At 35.7% G+C, this 24333-nt stretch overlaps 1 protein-coding gene across 21 annotated transcripts in view; it reads left to right on the top strand.

Annotated features, from left to right (window-relative positions):
- The window catches only part of CDH18 (cadherin 18), a 1124701-nt gene that overhangs the window by 957213 nt on the left and 143155 nt on the right, over positions 1-24333 (top strand). For 2 of the 21 annotated variants that reach the window (XM_078004402.1, XM_078004401.1), the window contains exon 6: positions 19081-19169. The exons of the other annotated variants lie outside the window; for them this stretch is intronic. The gene's annotated coding sequence lies outside the window, so the exon portion shown is untranslated. The remainder of the gene's footprint in view (positions 1-19080; positions 19170-24333) is intronic. 21 annotated transcript variants of the gene reach the window in all.

Below are 24333 nucleotides of genomic sequence, written 5' to 3'. Positions count from 1 at the left end.
TTTGGCCTATTTTTTTCTCTCCAACTGATTTAGTTATAATCCTTGTTTTTTTTGTTGTTGTCGTTGTTTTATTCTGCTAACTTTAGGCTTAGTTGCTTTTGTTTTATTTTCTCTAGCTTCTTGAGGCTTAATGTTATGCTGTTTATTTGAAATATTTCATCTTTTCTAATGTAGGCATTAATTGCTTTAAACTTTCTTCTTGAGACTGCTTTTGTTGTATCCCATAGATTTTGATATAATGTGATTTTATCTTTGGAGACATTTTCTAAATTTCGTTTTGACTTCATTTTAACCAAGTAGTTGTTCAAAAGAGTGCTGTTTAGTTTCCACATATTTCTGATTATTTCTGTGTTCTAAATTTCTAGTTAAACTCTATTGTGGTTGGTAAAATACATGGAATGATTTTGATCTTCTTAAGTTCGTTAAGAGTTTTTTAAGATCTAACATGTGATCTATCCTGGAGAATGTTCTGTATGCTGTTGAGAAGAATGTGTTTTCTTCTGCTGTTGGGTGGAAAGTTCTGCTTATATTGTTGTTCAAGTCAGCTGCCTCTGTTGATATTTCTGTCTGGATGTTCTATTACTGTATGTGGAGTGCTAAAATATACCACTATTGTTGTAGTGCTGTCAGTTTCTGTCTTCACATCTGTCAATATTTGCTTTATATGATTAGGTGCTGTGATGTGTGTGTGTGTGTGTGTGTGCATATAATTGTTCTATAAATTATGTCTTCCTGTTAAATTTACTCTGTTACTCTTATGTAATGACCTTCTTTTTTTTTAAAGACTATACTACACTTAAAATACATTTTGTCTGATGTAATATAACCGCTTATCTTCTCTTTTGGTTACCACTTGCATAAAATATCCTTCTCTATCCCTTCACTTTTAGCCTATTTTGTTTTTAAATCTAAAGTGACTCTCATGTAGACAACATATCTCTGTGACTTGCTTTGATTTTTTTGTTTGTTTTATTCCTTCATTTATGCTATGACTTTTGAATGATGAATTTAATAGATTTAAATTTGAGGTAATTATAGATAAGTGAAAAGTTATTCCTGTTCTTTTGTTAATTTATTTGTTTGTTTTCTAGTTATTTTGTCACTCTTTTTCTGTCTTGCTGTATTCCTCTGTTATTTGATGATTTCTTGTAGTGACAAGAAATTTACTTTGATTCTTTTCTCTTTATTGTTTTTTTGAATTAATTATAGGTTTTATCTTTGTGATTAGCTTGAGGTTTGTATAAAAATCTTCTATTTTAAGTTGATAACAACTTAATATCAATCGTATACCAAATCACACTTACCCCTCACATACATATAATGCCCTTGTAATCAGAGTTGGATGCTTTCTATATTGTGTATCTATTAATAAATTTTTATATTTTAACTATTAGTGTTTAAAGGAAATTACACACCCCCATTACAGTGCTACATTAGTCTGCATATGACTATATATTTAGCCACACTGGTAAAATGTTTGTTTTTGTATTATTTCTTATGCTGTTTAGTATATTTTAGTTACAACTTGAAGAACTACCTGAAGCATTTCTTATAAGACAGATCTAGTGGTGATAAACTACCTCAATTTTTATTTGTCTCAGAGAGACTTTGTTTCCACCCATTTAAAAGTTAATTTCTCTGGGTATAGTATTTCGAATGGTAGGTTTTCTCTTTCAGTACTTTGCGTATATTTCTCACTTTCTCCTGACTTACAAAGTTTCTGTTGAGAACGCCATTTATAGCATTATGGTAATTCCTTAGTATGTGATGAATTGCTTTTCTCTTGCTGCTTTCAAAGTTATACCTTTGTCCTTGGCATTGTACAGTTTGGTTGCAATGCTGATGGGCAGCATTATAGAAAGATTGCAATAGGATGTGATATGCCAGCATGCCCGCTGCAATCGTGGCTATAGTATGCAAGGGGCATGCGCCTGTGGAGCAAATGGCTGGAGCACAGCGCTATTCATCATGGCAGTGGCTCTGATGTTTATAGTACATGTGTGCTCTCTGAAGAAGCGGCACCAGTTTTTTTAGGTGCAGTTGCTCAGAGAGAGACTGTACCTCTGAGACCCCAGCAAGCAAGTGGTTGTGGGAAGGACAAGGGCATGGTCGCTTTGTCTCATAGTGATGCAGCATCACTTCCTTTTCTTAAAAGATGCAGCGGTACTTCCCTTTCTAGAATGTTTGGGACTGCCATGGCTCTTGATGACTTTAACAGCAAAGACTGCTTGGGTGTTCTGTAGAGCAGGCTGCTGGGCGTCCACCCAGTGCCTGCTACTAATAACCTCCACTCTTCTTTGTTTCTAGCTATCTTCACACTTCTCTACTATGTTAAACTTTCCAGCAATCGGGCTGGGCGAGGTGGCTCACGCCTGTAATCCCAGCATTTCGGGAAGCTGAGGCAGGCAGATCACGAGGTCAGGAGATCGAGACCATCCTGGCTAACACGGTGAAACCCCGTCCCTACTAAAAATACAAAAATATTAGCCGGGCGTGGTGGCGGGCGCCTGTAGTCCCAGCTACTCAGGAGGCTGAAGCAGGAGAATGGCATGAACCCGGGAGGCGGAGCTTGCAGTGAGCCGAGATTGTGCCAGTGCATCCCAGCCTGGGCTACAGACTCCGTCTCACACACAAAAAAAAAAAAAAAAAAAAAAAAAAAATACACACAACAACAAACTTCCCAGCAATCTGGGAGGGATGGGATAAAAACAGGTCCTTTAAACATTGCCCAAAAAATCTGAGGAAACTAACTGTTGACCGCTTTCCTTGTTCTTGAAAGGGAGACTTGTGAGCTGGGAAATCCCTCTTTGCATTGAGCTGTGTGATGGGATGATACTGGCAAAATGGAACTCCTTATCCTATCATTTTAATATAATTTAGTCTTTTTTCTTTACTGTGTTGCTGCAGCTTTGTACCTGAACTCCTGAGCTATCCATAAAGAGTTTTCATTCATGGATAGCTGGATACTTGTTTTATGTTGGAGGAAAAAGGCTGGAATCTCCAACTGTTCCACTTACTAATACCACCTCATGCTCAGACAGGAACTATTTTAACTTACGTAGCTCATAAAAACAAACAAACAAACAAAACTTAGTAAAGACTTAAACACACTAAAGAAACATTTACTTTTCATCCAACTACCACCTTCAATATTTATGGAAGATAGGATGAGGTGGAATTTCTTCCCACAAAACATGGGAAAAGAGGAGAAAAACTAATGAATGATCTCTATTTACTGCATAACACGAGGAGTCATGGTTCTATTAGATGGCATGCATTTATGGCAGGAAAGCCTTAAGACAGTGTAGATTTAAAAATGCCTGTTTAAAATCCTCTGGTGAGGATTGACATCTGACTTTGATAGTTATAGTCTGACAGTCATAATTTTAGAAATTTTAGAGAAACTATGGTACTTCTGACTGTTACGCTATATGCAACATTAATGATCATCTTGTATTTTATTCAGTTATTCTTTCATTAACAAATGTTTACTGTCACCTTGTTATGTATTAAGCTTTCATATAAGGTATTTGGGTTTTGTTAGCAAATGAAACAAACACATTCATGAACACCTGGCTTACATTCTAGCTGTCAGAAGTTGTGAAGAGAAGATGGGCAATAAATAATAGATAATACAAAAATAATTATAGAGAATGTTAGAAGGTGATGATAGAAGATATTTGTGACACTTATTTAAGCATGGTACACAGATTTTATTCAGGAGCATTATGATAGACCATGGTAGAAACCATTGCACTGGGTTTTTGCAGCTTAGGAGTGAGATTAGGGTCAAGTCTGAATACCACAAAGAAAAGTAGGAATTTATATCCAAGGAGTTGGGTGAGAAAAGCAGGAGGTCACTGGATGGAAAATTACGAATAGAAGACATCAAGAGTAGGTGAAGTTTCTTGCTACAGGCAGGCCAGGATAAGCAGATATTGACTGGTGAGTGGTGAGTGATGAGGAACCCAGTGAGACAGTAAGGGTGGTGAGGTATTGATGACAGAGGATTTCAGCAACACTGACTTAGCAGGATTCTTGCTAAAACTGGGAAATGCAGAGACAAACACAAAAGCCCAAAATCATTGACTAGTTTAAAGGAGAGTTCAGGAGAGCTTAGCTAGCTTTTGGCCAAGGATAGAATCTTTGTCAGACGTAATTGCTGTGAAATAAAAAGTGCAATTAGAAGTAGAAATAGGAATCAGTAGTGTAGGGACCAGAACAAGAAAATGTGTGATATTAAATAGAGAGTCAGGTTGGCATGGCAGCCGTGATATTAATGTGTCAAATTCTAAACAATCCACCTGGTGACGTAAATGCATATATTAATTAGTTCATAACCATTCCACAGTGTATGCGTATTTCAAAACAACATACTCTGTGAAATAAATATATGCAATCATAATTTGTAAATTAAAAATCAACAGAAAGAAAGGAAGAAAGAAAGAGAGAAAGAGAAAAAGAAAGAGAAAGAAAGAAAAAGGAAAACAAACAAATATCTACCTGCGATATGTAGATTTCCAAAAGTGCTAGTTTAATTTTTCCCTGAGGAGTAAAACTTCATTAGAGAAAAGGCACAGATGGTTTGGATTCAATTTTTTCTCTGTTTTGCTTGAGAGGAGACAGTATTCTGTCATTTCTGGCTTAAAGAGAAGAATCAAACCACTTATAACAGGTAAATCCATTGTTATGTAAATAAGATACGAAAGAAAACTATTGCAAAATGCCAACAGGCTTAGAGATGTGACAAAGAATATACCTCATCCTGATTTCAGTTTGTTTTATTTTCATTCTTGCCATCCAAAGGCATTTTATTTTTTGCTAACTTGTGAGAAACTGTGAACATAGCATGAGAAAATTCTGATAGAATGTGAAAGACATAAAGAATGTATAGAGTACAGTTATTTATTTTTGGTGACCATAGTGATATCAAAAAATTATATAAATATTTTTGGTCTTTATAAATGAAAATACTTTGGAATTAATTTATATTGGTAATAAATGTTGGAGATTAGAGGTAACAGTACATATGAAAATTAAAAGTCAAAATTTAAAAAACTAAACAATCAAAAGTTAAACCTTAAACAAATTATTTTTTTACACTCAAAATAGATTATGTGAACTGAACATTTACAGAGAATTGAAAATAAAGTACAACATTCTAGCCACAAGATTATTTGAATAAAACTATGTCATGTATTTTTGGTTGGAAAACGTTTTGGTGCATTTTTTTTAACCATTAAAACAGGATAACTATGTGGTATAATATATATGTTAATTATGTAGAGGTAGCCATGCCACTTTGCATATATCCTTCAAAACATCATACTGTACATGATTAATACATATAATTTTATGTCAATTGATAAAGTAAAATAATGAAAAGAAGTGTAATTAATATGTATTAAATTCCAAAACTAGGCATACTTGTAAATTTAGTTTATAGTCCTTTTTCTGTAGCATTTATTGTCCTAACTTAATTAGACTATGTAAACATCAGGGAAGGGCTTTTTCACTTGATAACTGAAAATCATTGTTTGAGCCAAGTATATTTCAGCAAATAGTGGTTTATGGGTATATTTCACAATGCCTTGGCACTTTACTAAGGTAATTTTTTTTCTTGACTTTCAGCAACATTTTCTTGACTGCCATAACCTATAATAAATATACATGTTGAAGAAAAATTGACAGGAATGTCTACTTTTTCTTCTGCCAAAACACATACAATGATGCTTACATGGCAATGCAATTACTTTGGATAATATGATCCTGAACAACCATGTTAAACTTGTTAAACATATCATCGAGCTCTTCTTTCAAAATTACATTTAGAAACAGTTTGTAACTAAAGAAAGTAAAATATATAAATAGATACCTGGTCAGATGAGTAGGTAGATAGATGATATGTAGAGAAATAACATATAGTCTGCATTCTAAGAATTTATACTCTTTGTTTGTTTGTTTGTTTGTTTTGGTCAAAATACAGTGTAGTCGCTTACCTCAGTCACTTATTAATCATCCTTCATTACAAATTGCTATATGTTTCCAACCATCCAATGCAGCTACCAAAGATGACTTTGTCATCAAGGGTTTACAAAGCAAACATCTCTCACTTCTGATCTGCCAGAATGGTTCTGGTAAAAATGGTAACAATTTTGGCATGATAATTAAACTATGAAAAGACAATTTTTAGAGCTTCCACATGTATTTTTGTATGTACATTTTGTTTAATGTAATTTAAGAACTCCATAGTAATCAAACATCAATAAGCATGTCTGATGTATGTACGTTAAAAAGGTTGCCAGTAGTAAGATATAAAGTACTCCTACAGGCAGCTGTGATTAGATGGATTTTCTAATCCACGTAAGGAACATGGTATACATATTCTTTCTATTGAAAAAGCAAAACTGATATCAATAGACAGTGAAAAATCACTAAACACTTATTAACTATTCTAGATTAGATATTTGATATTTTTTTGTCTTTGTTCTCATGACTAAATTAGTAATAATGTATAAACATTGTGTCCTATCACCTCACAGGAGTACTTTGAATTGAAAATTAGATTCTGTTAGGAAATTTGGTAAGCTTTAAACCACTATAAAATTATGAGCACACGGCAAATACATTCTTTTTCTTTTCTTTCCTTTTCTTTCTTTCTTTTTTTTTTTTTTTTTTTTTTTTTTTTTTTTTTTTTGAGACAAAGTTTGGCTCTTATTGCCCAGGCTAGAGTGCAATGGTGCAGTCTTGGTTCATCGCAACCTCTGCCTCCTGGGTTCAAGCAATTCTCCTGCCTCAGCCTCCCGAGCAGCTGGGATTATAGGCATGCACCACCATGCCGGGCTAATTTTGTATTTTTAGTAGAGACAGGGTTTCTCGATTTTGGTCAAGGTGGTCTCGAACTCCAACCTCAGGTGATCCACCCACCTCGGGCTCCCAAAGTGCTGAGATTACAGGCATGAGCTGCCGCGCCCAGCCTATCCAAATACACTCTTTGGGAGAATATTCCTTGCTAAACTGATTATATTATTTAGTCATCTGGGCACATGATATAAAACAATAAGAAAAATGCTAACTTTTGCTTATGATATTACTTGTGCTTCTCTAGGCAGTTTTTTATGTACTTTGCATATACTACATTATTTAATCTTTATAATAGCCTTATGACCAAATGAGAAATCATGACCCACATTTTTCTAAAGGAAGAAATTGAGCCATAGAGAAGTAATTTCCTTAAGACCACACAGTTAATCCAGTAAGATGAGGATTTGGACCCCATCAGTCTGTCTGCAGAGCCCATGTTTTTAATCATTAAATTATTTTCAATACAGCCTAGTTATCTGGTGGGGAAGTAAAAAGAAAAGAAAGCACCATCTGACTTTAGTAAATGACAACATTGTTATTCATTAAAATATAATTATTTACAACATTTTCTTTCACACATTTAAAACAATTCTGGAAGCATAGCTTAATGTAATATTAGATGACACAAAAATAGGTTTTCAATTCAGTTTCTACATGCCACCACAAGCTTATTTTGGGGAAAAGGGATTTCTCTTGAATATGTTCTCTAGCAAATTCCCATTAGTTGGATATTAGATGGCCAGTGTTTCCAAAGTACAAGTAAGAAGTTACTAGAGTGATATCATTACACCCAGAATCTTCTCAACCATTTCTGCCAGGGCCTATGAGGTTTGGCAGTGGCCAGGAATGGTGGTTATTACCTGTAATCCTAGCACTTTGGAAGACTGAGGCGGGTGGATCCCTCGAGCTCAGGAGTTCAAGACCAGCCTGGGCAACATGGTGAAACCCCATCTCTACTGAAAATACTAAAACATTAGCTGGGTATGGTAGTGCACACCTGTGGTCCCAGCTTTTCTGAAGGCTGAGGTGAGAGGATCACTTGAGTCTGGGAGGCAAAGGTTGCAGTGAGCTGAGATCGCACCACTGCACTACAGCCTGGGTGACAAAGAGAAACCCTGTCTCAATTAAAAAAAAAAATCAAAACAAATCAAAAACAAGTTTTGGTAGCCAGAAAAGTAATTTAAACATTAATTAGGAGAGACACTACCCTTCCCTCCCCACCCCACTATGCCTCATTGTCAAAATAATTTTATAAAGAAATGTTTGTAATAATTTCTTTTGAATTAATATGGTTATATAATATAAAAAGGTAATGTCATGCAATCTGTGAGAATATCCATTTGGGAACTGTTTTCTGTACTTATTTGTATTCTGAGCACTCAACACTTGATAATGCAATCAACGTTCACTGAATTAATGACTTCATTAAATTAAGTAACTGAATTATTTTGATTTCTAATTTGTTGGAATTTTCTTCTTTTAACATGCAAAATGCAATTGGGAGAAATAAGCTGTATTTAATATTTGTGCACATGTACAGATTATGCTGATATATGTATCATTATTAAATTCTATTCCATAGCAAGAAGGAAGTGTAAAAGTTGAAGATACTATGTAGTTAATCCACTATACAAGAAAGAGCCATCACAGAAATCAGTACATATAGGAATTTTCAAACATTTTATCTGAATACAACAAGGGACTAAATAAGCACGCTGAAGGCCAGTTAACACAGCGTGAAGGAACACACTACATTGGCCGCTACTCAGAGCACCACACTGTATTTTCTAATTAGTGACCTCCTCCAAGTGTCTCAAAATGATCTTTGCAGCCAGCTGATGCAAAACAGCAGCCAAATGGAGTATACAAACAAGAGCATGGGCCTGATGCTTCAATGGAAGGGCGGGCACCTGTAGAACAGAGAGGGCACAAATAATATCAGTTTCTTCACCTGCACCACAGCGCCCAAGTTAAAGAGGAAAGACAGAAAAGGAGTAAGCTTTTAAGCATTCTATAATGCTAGGTATTTATAACTAACAATGTGGATCACAGGATAATTAAATGAAACAGCTGCAAAAAGCACTTTAACATATTACCTGGTACATGGAAGATATTCGTAATTGTGTGTATACCTTAGAGATAAATGGGTGACACTCATCATAACAGGTAATAAGGGTTTGATAATATAGTTAGGATATTAGGAAAATATTCAAGAAAAAAAGAGATATCCCTGTGTTTGGAAATAACAATAACATGAAAACTTTAGAATCGTCAGCTGGAAGAAACCTGGAAAGAATTAAGGCAAAATAACTGCACATTTGGGTAAGGAAAGTGTGGAGTAGTCAACCTGTGAAAAATATGGTTATAAATGCATCTAACTGGAATTGTAAGCAAAAAAAGACATACCTCTAGAACTATTAATACAAATAATGATATTGCTAACGCTAAGGTGAAAAAAACAAATAGCTCACCATTCATAATTCACAGGCTGGGTGCGGGGAGGGAGTACCAATCAGAGAACGGTTCAGGAATTGTGAAGTTTCTGACTTATGTGTATGCTTTGGAGAAAATATGTCCATTTCTTAACAAAATTAAAAAACATAAAATACCCTTTTTTTAAAAGCAGATGATAATTATACTGGACTTTTACTATGTGATACACACTGTTGGAAAATGTGTTCATTAACTGACTAATCTAATGTCACATTGATCATATAAATATGAATTATTAGGTGTTTTCATACAGAGTTGAGGAAAAGTATGTAAGGAAATGATGGAACCAAAGTTTCATTGTAGACAATTGGCTCTAGTACTCTAAACCCTCAACTATACTATATGACCAAAATAAATAATTTATGAAATTAGTCTACAAATATAGCCTAGAAAAAAAATGGCTATAACATGCAATTAATGACCAAAAGAAGTGGAGTTATCAAGTAAAAGCGACAGAAATCTTTCCAAATAATAAAGGGAAATAGATATTTTAAAATAGTTCATTACACATATAAATGCCAATGATAGGATAACATGTGATACTACCCTTCAGTGATTTTAAATGTAGTTATTGGGTGATGGTAGTTCAAAATTACATAATTATCTTGTCTTTAATTTTTATAAATTAATTTTAGGATTTTAAACAGACTTCATAAGTCTTTCAATAAAGCTTTAAGTATTTTGTGTGTGTGTGTGTGTGGCATGTAGTAAAGCTTCTTGACCAAGTCTATAACTTGAAAATCGCTTCAGAGTTTGCCAACTGTTTGGTTAAGTGACCTTTCCAAAGACATCTCGATGGAAAGATTAAGAAATAAAAATATATTTCTTGAATGTAGGACTTAAGTAAATACATTGCTACAATTTAATACATGATCAAAGAAAAAATTGACAAGTCGAGAGTCAGCTTGAATCTCAAATGCCATAACAAGGGAGCAAAATGGAAAAGCATTATGTTTCACTTATGTTGTGTCACTGCTTCCATTTTAACTGAGAATATGTAAAAATTCCCATTTGTTACATCTTCTCAATTATTCGTATGAGTGAATTATTTCAGGCTTATGATTGACTTGTATTCAAATGTGGTGCTCTCTCTTTAGTTAATTCCCTTTAGAATTATCTCTGAAAGGGAAGTAGCACAGAGGAAGATGCCTAAACTCCTGCTTGGTGAGCTCATGCAGTAACTTTGATAAATGGTGCTTGAGTCAGTGAAAAGACATTTATAGGTTCTCTGGAACCCTAAGAGTGAAGAGCATTAAAATAAGCAGTGAAAGGTGCTAAATCAACAAAAGTGATATGATTTCTGGTTTTATTTTAAGAGAAAAACAGTCTCTAAATAACTAAATCAATGCCTCATTTAGCTTTTCTTCCTTAGCCATTATTTGCCATGTTAATTCCCTTCCTAGTTCAGGTCTTGCTCTATAATCCTGTCGAGTTATTCCCCTGTTCTCTAATAGAGCTCATTCTTCAATTTTTAAATAACTCTATGCAAATTTCCAAATACATCTGAGGGACCAGTTCATTCTATTCAGTCTGCATTATGTTACTTTCTTTAATGCAGGCTTTGTTTTATAGGCTGTGTTAGGTGCCTGCTTCTATTACTTCCTGCTAGATCCCCCTACTAAGAAATAAAATAGAAAAATATTGAATGACTAGTGAGTGGGTGAAGCAAGGCCTTGGCCTGAGAATTAGATAGTAGTCACTTCCAAACTCTAGTGTCATGGACCACCTGACAAAATACAAGCCTTCTTAGCAGCAAAACCAAAACAACATACATACACATGCGCGCGCGCACACACACACACACGCACACACTCCAATGGATCCCTACTCAACCCATTATTCCATTTGTAACTTCAGGAAACGTTGAAATATTAAGAACAAAAAGCGACCATAGCAAATGTTTTATACAAAATATTAGTTCACATAGGAGATAAATTAACAAAGGAAGGGCAACACTGATAACTAATAAATGAGTAGCCAACGGGGATAAGAATGGATGACTTAAATCAGTAACTCAATAAAAAAATTTTAAAATCTACATCCTGGCCAGGCGCAGTAGCTCAGGCCTGTAACCCCAGCACTTTGGGAGGTCAAGGCTGGTGGATCACTTGAGGTCAGGAGTTCGAGACCAGGCTGGCTAACATGGAGAAACCCTGTCTCTACTAAAAATTCAAAACAAAATTAGCCAGGCATGGTGATGGGCACCTGTAATCCAAGCTACTTGGGAGGCTGAGGCAGAAGAATTGCTTGAACCTGGGAGGTGGAGGTTGCAGTGAGCCCAGATTGCACCATTGCACTCCAGCCTGTGCAATGGCGCGAGACTCTGTTTCAAAAAAAAAAAAAAAAAATCTACTTCCTCCCACTCTTTTAAATTAATTTTCTTCTACACATCTTTTTTTCTTCACTTTTGTGATATGTTGTCCATTTTTCTAATTATATGTGAATGATCCCTATATAGTGCAAAAGTCTTTCAAATTTGGTTGAAAAAAATTTTATATCATCAACCTCTTTTTGTACTATCTGATTAAATTTGAAGTATACCTTGATAACATAAAGGAGTAATTCAGCTAAGTCGTTCAACCAATAGACATATGTATGTAAACAGACAGAGTAATATACACAGTGGAAATATCTAGTCTTTGATTGTTTTATATTCATTAAGATTAGATAGATTGACTTTTATCTCACTTGCCTCTTTAAGAAGGTCATTCTTGCAGCCTGATTGATAATTTTTTAGTATATGATTCCAGGAATGAAGATTCAAGAGGGAGCAATTTAGACCATTAACTGTAATAAGTGGCCCTTTCTTTATTATGTTGGGCAAGAGTGAGTTCATTTTCATCTTTTTGTTCATAGTTATCATTATTATCTTCACCAGCCCAGACCTTTCCGCAGAGTGTCAAGTGTTCAACTTTCCATCAGACTTTCACATAGATATCTCTCTTAAGCACATGAAAATCAATATACCCCAAATTAACACTCTCTTCACTGATCTTCACCTGATACTTCTCACCTTGCAGAGCTCTCCCCACTGACCCTGATCCTTAAGCCAAATACCTGAGTGTCATTAGAATCACTCCCTTTTCCTCACACTCTACTTCCAACCAGTCTTCTTATCCTTAAAAATTCACTTAACATAACATTTTCTTCAGTTCATATCCACGACTAAATTTCGGGCAGACTGCCACAGTTCTCATTATGACGTCTCTGACTCCATTCCTCACGCTGCTCAGGTCATATCATACTTTACTTAGCAACAGCATTTGTCGCAAGGGAACGATTTCTATCCCTTGAAATACTGGTGGGTTTCTAGAATGCCACACCCTCTTAGGTTTTTTCCTTTCTGAGTGGTCAGTGGTCATCTGTTGCTTTTACCTTTTCTGTCAGTCTTACGTGTCAGTATCCAGTATCTGAGCCTCTTTCTATACATACTCATTTCTATGCTAATTTCATAAGGTTAAAGGCTTTAAGTAGTATCTTTGTGCTGGTCATATTTATATTACTATTTTAGCTTGCTCTTCTAAAAACCAGTATATGCTATGCCAACTGAATATGTCTGCTTGAGTTTCTGAGATATAATCTCAGAGTAGATCCAAAATTGAACTCCTGATTTCCAGCCACCTCGCCACAAAGAGTTCTTCTCACAGTTTTCTGTATTTCAGGTCAAACACTTTGGATCATCCTTCATTCCTGTATTCCTTTCACACCACACAACTATGACATCAGGAAACCCTACCATCAACATATATCCAGGAATTGACCACATCTCCTCACTTCTATTTTAACTCACTTTATTGCACTTATCTCTTAACCTATATCCTTAATTCTATCATTGTTCTACACAATTTATTCCCAAAACAACTTTCAAAACAAGTATGTTAAAGTATATGAAATCATGTCACTTGTATTAGTCTGTTGTCACACGGCTGATAAAGACATACCCAAGACTGTGTAATTTATAAAGAAAAAGAGACTTAATGGAATCACAGTTTCACATGGCTGAGGAGCCCCCACAATCATGGTGGCAGGCAAAAGGCATGTCTTACCTGGCAACAGACAAGAAAGAATGAGAATCAAGCAAAAGAGGAAACCCCTTATAAAACTATGAGATCTCGTGAGACTTAGTCACTGCATGAGAACAGTATGGGAGAAACCACCACCACGATTCAAGTATCCCCCACCAGGTCCCTCCTACAACACATGGGAATTATGGGAACTACAGTTCAAAATGAGATTTGGGTGGGAACACCGCTGAACCACATCATCACTCCTTTGCTCAAAACTTGCCAATGGCTTCCCATCTCACTTACAACCAAAGCTAACAGCATGATAGTAATGTGCCTGCCCTTGAATACCTGGCCCATCATCATCATTCTGATATTATCACCGGTTCTTCCTGTTACTTTTACCTTAGATGTTCTGGTCCCATTAATGTACCTGAAATAGCCTAGAAAGCACCCACATTAGGGCATTTGTGCATAAGATTCTTTTTTGCCTAGATCCCTCTACCACTTCTCTTAAGTCAGCCTGTTTATTGCTAGCAGTCAGTGGCATGCCAGTAAATATTTAACAACCAGAAATATGTATGCATGTATATAAGTGTATGTTTATTTAAATTTTACAGATATAAAAGATATGTAGCACACAATTCACAAGCAATTATAGAATATGTATTATTCTTGATTGTAAATTCCAGTCAATTGATTTTTACAGAATATTTGCATTGATTTTTGCTGAACTCTTGCATACATAACCAATCAGTTGTTGCAATCTGTTGAATACTGACAATATTCTACTGCAAATAAATGCTTGATTACTATCTGATTCAGCAAAGAAGTTGCTCAGTTCATTGACAAATAAGTTTAGTTCTGGCTTAGGTACTGGCTAATCTTTTTGCTTACCTAAATGTGTAGATAAATGATGTTTGTCTCAATATCACTTGTTCATCAATATGAGCTGCATTTTGCTAAGTTAAAAATCATTTTTATTATGTAGGATACTATTACTTCAATGTTTTGTGTTCTTTGCAATGTAATGGTTACTTTGGGGTTTAATCTGCTTTAGTTGTTTTCTCCTTTACTTTTTCAAGTCTAGACAATCACCAGATCAATACATCCACTGCTACTGATTTTCAAGTTACCAAGGTGACTCAGGAAAAGATGAACACATTATTTTATAGTATTTACACCACACAGATAAAGTTGACATAAATAATGTCAAAATTATAGATAATGGTAAAATATAGTAACACAATTTGAAAGTAGTGAGTTTTCAGTATTTATTACTTTTTAAAGTGAAAGGGAATTTTAAGTTTATATAATTTAATGTTTAACAATTATATTTATGAGCCAGCTCCCAAAATTTTTGAAAGCATCATAATCAGCACTTGTGACCTAGAACTAGCTAATTCCAGCAATCACTATTATAGTCCTAGTTAAAACCATAAGCCCAAACTAAGTGTTTAATTTTCCTCAGCAATTAACAACAACTAATCTGCTATATATGATATCATTATGTATGATTTAATTATCTTGCTCTTTTTTTTTTTTTTTCTCACTAATCTGCCCTTCCTAGAATGTCAGCGTTATGAGGGCAGCAATTTTCTCCACCTAGAGCAGTGCCTGGGTTCAAGAGAGCACTCTATAGCTACCAACTGAAGGAATGAATAACTGCTTATAGCTCTCAGGATAAAGGAATCCAAGGCCACTCTTCATGATCTCACACTTGCTTAACCTCTATCCTTAGGCAACGCACACAAAAGTCTCTCTCCATCTCCACGTTTTCTCTGGTGTTGTGTTCTTTCACACATCTGTTTTTCACATCTTGTGTGCTCTTCTTGAGTGACCTCAGACCCTTTTTGATCAAGTCAACACTTGTGATTTTGCTTTACTGGTATCTTTAATATGGGCTCAAAGAACAAACTTACACAGTCAATATGTTTTTATTTTTTTCTTGGTGCTATTTGTTATTTTGCTTAGTGTTGTCACTTGAGTGATGTGCTCTTCCCTATGAAAAAAGTCATATATGGAAGCCCCGATCCCCCGTAACGCAGAATGTGACCTTCTTTGGAGTTCTGGTTTTTACAGAAATTGTCAAGTTAAAGTGACATGCCGTGGTGTTGCAGGGCTTTTCCTTAGTTCAGCTAAAGACAGAGGTCCTTGTCCCATAGCCTTGAAAGTTTACGCTCGCAGATGGTTTTAGGGTGAGTAAAGCAAGGCTTTATTGGGTGAAAAGGAAGAAAAGGGGGGAAAAGGGACTCTCTTCAAGGCCAGAGTCCCTGCTAGAGTGCTTCTTGCCTCATTGTTTGAATCCCAAATTCCACACAGGGAAAGGAGGGGCCAGGCTCCTCCTCCCTCCTGCAAATGGGGTGAAATCCTGTGGCTCTACCCCAGCACGCAGGCCAGTTGTAGTTTCGCCAGGGAACCCCTCCCATCTGGCTGTCTCAGTGAGCCATAATCCATTATGACTGGTGCCTTATGAAAAAGGGAAATTTGGACATAGAGATACAAACAAGGAAAGATGATTTGAACATATGGGGAAAAGTCCATGTGAGTAGGAAAACAGCCAGCAACAAGCTAAGGAGAGAGTCTTGGGACGGAACGATCCCACACTGCCCCAAGAAGGAACCAACCCTGCCAACACCTTGATTTCAGACTTCTAGATTCCAGAAGAGTGCCGCAATATTTTTTTTTTTTTTTTTTGGAATCACCCAGTTTGTGGTATTTGAGGACAATTTGATTTGCAGATTGTTTTAGGCAATGAGGGCACAGCAATGAAAACACAGTAAACAAAGATCCTTGGCCTTGTGGAGCTTTTGTTCTACTGGGAAAAAAACAAATAATTTGTCAAAAACAAGAATTAAATTTGCATGAAAATAAGTAAATTAATGTAATGGCAATACAAAACAAGACAGTAGAATTGAGAAAGACAAAGAAATAATCTCTCAGAAGGATAGGCATAATTGCCTGGGGCCAGTATTACTGAGGATGGTATGAGGACAGCAATTACCTGTTGGATTTGGCAATTTGAGAACCACAGAAGATAAGAGCATATGAGTATTTTCAGTGTAGCTGCAACCTTAATCAACACTGGAAGGGCTTGTACTAGATATTAAGGGGAACAAAGCAGGTTTGCTGTCTGATAGACATAGAGATGCATGGTCCTGAGATTCTTTTAAGGGATAACTTGCTCTCCAGGATGGGGAGTGCATTCAACAGCACACTTCCAGCTGTCAGCTCCTTCAGAGCTGTCTCAGCCTTGCCTGAAGTGGCACCATTTCCAGGACAGCACTCATCCAGTGACAGAATGAAGCGGGGTATAGGAAGTTCTGGCTATTTTGGCCCAAGTCTGCATCCTACATAAAACTATATGCTAGAGGAAAGAAAGTACATACATATCTCTGAAATTTTAAAAATAATTTTAGGAATCAGATATAAGTGTTTGCTTCAGTGCTGCGTATTTGTTACATGTGACATAAATAACATGTATACAATATGTAGCCGTGCTTTTATATTCATATATATGTAGCATGTATAACATGATAGCCAACTTGCTGGAAATGGCCATGTCTTTTTAGATTATTAGAGTATGACAGCCAGGGTGGTGGCTCACACCTGTAATCCCAGCACTTTGGGAGGCTGAGGCGGGTGTATAACCTGAGGTCAGGTGTTCAATACTAGCCTGGCCAACATGGCGAAGCCCAGTCTCTACTACAAATACAAAATTAACTGGGCATGGTGGTGCATGCCTGTAATCCCAAATACTCAGGAGGCTGAGACAGGAGAATCACTTGCACCCAGGAGGCAGAGTTTGCAGTGAGCCAAGATGGCACCACTGCACTTTAGCCGGGGGAACAAGAGTGAAGCTCCATCTCAAAAATAGTAATAATAATAGAGTATGACATAATGCATTATAAATTAAATCGTGTTATAAAAGATAAATAAATCATTTTTTATAAATTAGAAAACCAGATGTCACAATAACTGAACTGGTAATGCAGGAGAAATTATCAATGTTCAGTTACTTATGGACCTATGTTGTCAATTATATCATTACTAATGGAACTAGATTGTCATTGGTATATGTATATATTTATATAGTAGTGTTTTAATATATTTGAAATTATATGACTCTAAATATAGCTGTCTCAACAACACATATTCCAAATGTTTTTGTGATATTCATATTCAACACACTTTCTCTAATAGTAACTGTGACTAAAAAAATTCTATATAAAGCATTTCATCTTTTGAATTCATTTAAACCATCAAAGCGAAAACCAAAAAGAAAGAAAAAAGCAGAATAAGAGAAAAATTTGCCAATGAATAAATAAGCATCGTATGTCTATATGATAATATTTCTCATTTGAGTTTGCATTTTTGAGCACACAAATTTTTTATAAGCCATATAAACAAGCTATTTTGGGAAATCATACTTAACTAGATCTAGATATGAAATATAACTTGTATATGATATTTAAATATTTTTAATTATCCTTCTAATTTTCTTGATTTATAATATCCCATAAATATCACAGATAATCTTAATACTCCCCATAGAGTGTAAGTTTCCTGATGGTAAAAATCTTTGTAACTGTTCATTAATTACAGGAAGTCATGTTCTATGTGTTGACTAAACAGCAATTATTTGGAGGTCAGGTTCATTTTCCTTCATTTGCTTATCCTCTAAATACAACGTTTACCTGAACTCATGAAATATGCTTACAATGGACCATAGCTGAAATATTACATTTGTGGTGATGTTTGTTTCTCTATATGTCATGCACTCCATTTCTGGAGAGAGACAGTGAGAGAAGAGAGGCAGAAAGAGAGGAAGACAAGAGGACATATTAGGTACACAATATATAGTGTGATTTAATGATCTTAGAAATTGATCTAGAAAGCCAAACATCACTGGTTTTCCTATGGGATAAATCAGTGTGTGTGTGTGTGTGTGTGTGTGTTCCAAATGTCAATGTCATCGCTCTGTGTAGCAAACTACTACCAAGAACTTTCAAAACAAGAATTTTGGAAGTCAGGACATTTAGCAGGGATTGTCTAGGCAATTTCTTAATCCATATGATGGTTTGGAATACTGGGTAAAGTATCCATCTGACATATCAACTTGCATGGAAGTTCAAGGATGGGTCCAGGGAGGTTCAAGGATGGGTGCAGTGAGATGCCTAGTGCGTTAGTAAGAACAGCTGGGAGACAGTGCCCAACTGGATGCCTCACTTTCTCCCTGTGATCACAGAGCCTCTCTACATGGTGTCATTAACAATCTAGCTAGACCACTTACAAGAAAGCTCACAAGCTAAAGAGATCAAGGCAGCGGCTTCTAAACCCCTCAAGAACAGAGCAAAAACTGCTAAGGTCACTTTGATTGTACTGCCTTGATAAAAGCAGTCACAGGCCAGCACAAATTTAAGAAGAAGGCAAATAGACCCAGATGACTGATGGAACTACAGCCAAAGAATTTATAGGAGGCTTCGTTAATCCCTCAAGCCATGATGATTTTCTCTGAATGGTAGCGATAGTAGCATTGATATTTGATTCTCTACAAAGAGAAGATCCTAAGGGCTAATGGCCACTTGAAACAAGATGAACCTTATTTTTCCAAATCTCACTCTTTTTTCTGTTATGCAGAAGACTGTATCCTGAACAGTTGGCAACAGAACTTTCAGTAACCCAGGTTTACTTATCATCCTTCTGCCATCTCTTGAAGGAAATTCCCTACAATGGGGATCTTTGATTCCAATGCTGTTAGAATCTAATCTGGCCAAGAGAGGCTGCTTCTGAAATCACATTGCCAAGGTACAGACATCCTTTCAAAATCTATTTGAGGGTCTATCAGCCAACAGTAGAGACATATTTGAAGCAGGATCCAGTAGCTGTTTCTTTCTTATTTTTTCATCCAAAACCAATTATTAAGACAAACGTGTAAATGATTTCATGAATGCACACATGCCAACAGAATTCTATATGCTCCATCAACTCTGGAGAGGGGAATGAGGTGATTGAGAACACAAAAAATAATGTCCCATTCAATATATAGTTACTAGCTACACTATTTACTGTTTTTTATTTATTTTTTTTTAATTCTGGTAATAGCACCTATGAGAACGACCCTTTAAACTAATTTTTAAGTGCCTGATACAGTATCATTAACTGTAGGCATAATGTTGTACAGCCTTTAGAACTTATTCATCTTGCATATCTAAATCTTTATACACATTGAACAGCAACAAGTCATTTCTCTCTCACTCAGCCCCTGGAAAACCACCATGTATTTGCCATTTTCAGATTCTTCATATAAGTAAGATCATGCAGTATTTGTTCTGTGAGTGGCTTATTTTACATTACATAATGTCTTCAAGGTTCATGCAGCAGTGAACATATGAGTGTAGGTATCTCTATGAGATCCCGATTATAATTCTATTGGATATGGACAAAAGGTATATAAAAAGATAATCAACAACACTAATCATCAGAAGAATATAAATCCAAACCACAAGGAGATATTACCTCATACCAGCTAGGATGGCTATTATCAAAAAAACAAAAGACAGGTTTTGATGAGGTTGGAGAGCCATACTGTTGGTGGAAATGAAACAGCATAGGAATTCAACATAATATCAAGAAATAGAACTACCTTATGATCTAGAAAGTTCGATTTCTACATCCAAAAAAAAAAAAAAAATCCTAGGTTTTTGTTTGGGCTAAACCACAGGGCTGCTGACTATGTGCAATGAGTTTCGTATCAACAGGGAGTGGAAAATTATACCTCTTTAAGCAGAAAAGTGATATTTTTCTGTGCTATCTAATGATATTTACTCACAGGTAAACCTATTGTGAAAGTCTACAGTTTAATTTATTTTTTTGCCATATTTAGATGATTTCTTACCCATGATACTTTTTCAACTCTGTAATGGGTTTATTACGATGCAATCCCATCATAAGTCAAGGAGCATCTGTTATGCCATTAGTAAATCCTCTTAATGTATTAGTAAATTCCATTCTGGAGTAGTTGTGCTGAAGGTTTGGCAGTCTGGAGAAGAGTAGCCCTTTGCAGAATCCCTGGGCAGCCCTATGATTTTATCAGTATGATTATTCAATATATCAGCAAGAAAAATGGAGCTTTTGAAAACACAGATCACATTGAACAATAATAACAGAAATAAAATAAACAAAATGCAAGGAAAAATGAAAAACATAAAAATAAAACACTCTAAGTTTGAAACATCTTTAGTGATGTATTAAAATAACTGCATCTGCCTAATTTATGTTTTCAAATTCTTAGAGGTAGTGACCACTTTTATGATGATATCCCCTCTCTCTTTCTTTCATTCTCCCTCTCTGTCTCCTCCTTATTCCTCTTTTCTCTCTATCTCTCCCTCTCTAAATACACCAATTCTGTCCTATAAACTCTGCAAGTTACAAAGGCTAAATTCCTTGAGCTAATGCCACTGTGGCATTAAGATTTTAGTGTCCAGAAATCCCGGGTATGATTTCAGATTTTCCAAATTTGTAATATTCTGATCTGAGAGCAGTTATTGACATTTTGAGCTTTTCTTTTCACATTCTAATAGAATGTGTGGCAATACATACATGAGGTATATACCCTAAATGAATTCCCTTAAGGGATTCTTAATTCACAGTCTCTACACAAAACATATGAATTCTCCTTCCTTTTCTCCTCAGCAGAAATGAAATACTTCACCATCAATTTTAATGGTAGGAAGAGAAAAAAAAATTACAGAAGTATTGAATCTTCCTACTAAAGCATAAAAATGTCTACCTCTGTGAATTTATGATTGTGAATTCCAGGAGTCATAGCTTGCAGCTAAGTAGCTTGTGTTTTGGAAGAAATTTTAAGATGCCAGTGTCTCATATAATTTCATATATATTTTTCTTTATAAATAAAATAAAATCTGAGGTTTTAATCTATCACCCACTGGAAGCTTGGAGTCACAAATGTGCTAAATTTACCAGCAGAGATAGAGACAACTATGCCCTGGTTAAACCGCAGCCATGACAGTGACTGATAAATAGGGAAGTTTGGTCAATCTTGACTTTCCACAAGGGCAATGGTAGAACTGTTCAAACTTTCAGCCACTTGTGAAACAAAATATTGAATGTTTGTAAATATTAAAATTAAATAACCTTTAAATGTAAAGGTGTATTTTAATCACTGAGTACCTAATCTCTGCCATTATCTCACTAATGCTTTCCACTGAAGCTAAATTTGTGCACTGTCCAATATTGCCATGCATATTCCAGACCCCAAGCCTTGGTTCATGTCAAGTGTCCTTTCCATGAATACCCTGCTTTCTCCATACAATCCACAGCCTACAAACATGGCCCTCCCCAATGGGTACTCTTCCTTCATACGCTTCCATTGTGATCACTATGACCTCTGAAGTCTGTTTTGTATTTAGTAAAATATTTTCTGTATTACTTTAGAGATTTGCATATCTGTTTCCATATCATTGAACATTCTAATCATAGCATTTCAACTTCATAAGCTGTATCTTATATGTCTTTATACCCCACATTTTATACAGAGTGGAAACACATTCAGCACACATTGAATTGGCAATGATGAATGAAGAAAACAGATATCTGTATTACGTTGCTGATGGATATGCATCAGTTAAATGTCTAATTAGTTTTGCTCTCTATACAGACAAAAATTTATGGAAGATGCATTATCTTCATAAAGTCATTTGAGAAAATTCAGAATGTGAAATATAGATAGCATGTAATATACTAAATATTAAAATACTTAAATATAAATTGTGTAGATAACATAAAGAATTTTACAAGTACCTAAATCACCACAATCAGGCAGTTGAAGAGAAGAATTGTTACTGCCAACATGTTTAGTGCCTTTATTTAGAAAATGGTCAACAAAACTTTTAGATATATTTAAATCTCTTAGTACTCATATTCATTTGAATAAACAGATCCTCCAATGAAATAGGAGTACCTTAAGGCCAGGTACCATATGTGGTTAAATAGGTAGATACTTCAAATTTGTACATTCACGAGCATCTCTGGGGCAACTTGTCACAAAACTTATGCCTGGGACCCACTGCCTTGGATTCTAATTCAGTAGGTCGAAGATGTGAGTAGATTTGCATGGTAATGAGCACTTTACATGATTTAGTTGTTAAGTGGTCCACATGTTCCATTAGAGAAACACTGGGAGTCCTACCTATTTTCTGTAAAATAATAAATGTTAAATGAATAAATGAAAAACTGAACAAATTAGAAAAAGAACCAAAAGTAGACCAAGTGTGGTGGCTCATGCCTGTAATCCCAGCACTTTGGGAGGCCAAGATGGGCGGATCATTTGAGGCCAGGAGTTCAAGACCAGCCTGGCCAACATGGTGAAACCCCAATTCTACTAAAAATACAAAAAATAGCTGGGCATGATGGCATGCACCTGAAGTCCCAGCTACTCAGGAGGCGGACGCAGGGGAATCACTTGAACCCAAGAGGCAGAGGTTGCAGTGAGCAGAGATCACACCACTGCACTCCAGCCTGGGTGACAGAATGAGACTCTGTCTCAAAAAAGAAAGAAAGAAGGAAAGAAAGAAAATAAGCAGAAGTACGCATGTGTAGTTTAGACATAGAAGGAACCTTACCATTTTCTCTCATAAATATGTGTGTCTACCTTGGCGGTTTCTGTAAGAATTTAAATGTGCAGGCTTGTTTATTTGTTCTAGCCTGTTAGGCATTTTTATTTTGCAGTCTTCTGTGGTATTATCTAATAAACAAAATGTGTACAACATTTTCATCTTGGATTCTTTTCAGTGGGTAAAAATGCAAGAAGACATTTTGGAGGATCTGCTGTACGAATATTATTAGTCAGGAGGCATAAACATATGGTAGGCTAGTGACTCAAGCTCAACAAGTAATGTTTATAATCACAGACACATTTTCAATGTTATGAACTTGTGTACAGCAGAGAGTAATTCCCAGTTACAAGCCCCTACATATCAAGGTGATTGGGAAACAGTAGTCAGAGGTAATTTGCAGGCAATCGGGCACCTACAATTGTTTACCAGCGAAGTAATAAGAAACAAAACAAAATGATACACAGGTAATCACATCCTGTTGATTCAACCCAGCATCACAAGAGAATAAGAGGCAACAATTCAAGTTAAAATTTTTGAAGTAAACATTGCCAGTGAAGTCTTTCCGACAAACATTCAGAATATGCCGTAACCATTTACGTAGGATGTATTGAAAAGAGGAGCTTTTTCTTTATTTTTAAACAAATGAGCAATGCAGTAATTTATGGAAATTAATTTCGCTGCTCTGTATTTTTGGCTTTAAAAATGTACTAAATGAAAAGGCTACACAGTGTTCCCTTAGTAAGACTTTATCAAAGACAAGAATAAATTATTTTGCAATTACTGGATACATGGACTCATGAGAGAAATGGCCAACCAAACAAATAAAACATATTTTCTTACTTGGACTATGTATATATAATTTATTATATCTTTATCCATTGGCTTAGCTTTTACAATTGAGTAAAATGCACTTCACTTTTGTATATTATGTGCCTATGTGATCCCCATACACATATATTTGTTGGCATGACATGATGAAGATAAAAGTGTGAAGAAATGCATGGAAATATAATGGCATGACTTTGCCTTTTTAATTGTTGTCTATTCAGCATATGGTCTTGAACCACTTGCACATAAATAAAACTGAATATTTGTGTCCGACCCCCTTAGAGTTCATAAGTTAAATTCCTAACCCCAGATAGGATGGTATTTGCAGATGAGGCCTTTGGAATGTAGGTAGGCTTAGATTAGGACAAAGGAAGAGACCTTCATGATGAAAATAGTGGCTTAAAAAAATTAAGAAAAAAAAAAAGATTCCCCATCCTCTTCTCAGTGCTTGCAAAGAACAAAGCCCATGTGAGGACACTGTAAGAAAGTGGCCATATGCAAGCCAT

The sequence above is a fragment of the Macaca mulatta genome, chromosome 6 (assembly GCF_049350105.2).
Source record: "Macaca mulatta isolate MMU2019108-1 chromosome 6, T2T-MMU8v2.0, whole genome shotgun sequence".
Classification (NCBI taxonomy): domain Eukaryota; kingdom Metazoa; phylum Chordata; class Mammalia; order Primates; family Cercopithecidae; genus Macaca; species Macaca mulatta.
This window is presented reverse-complemented; position numbering and strand designations above follow the sequence as displayed.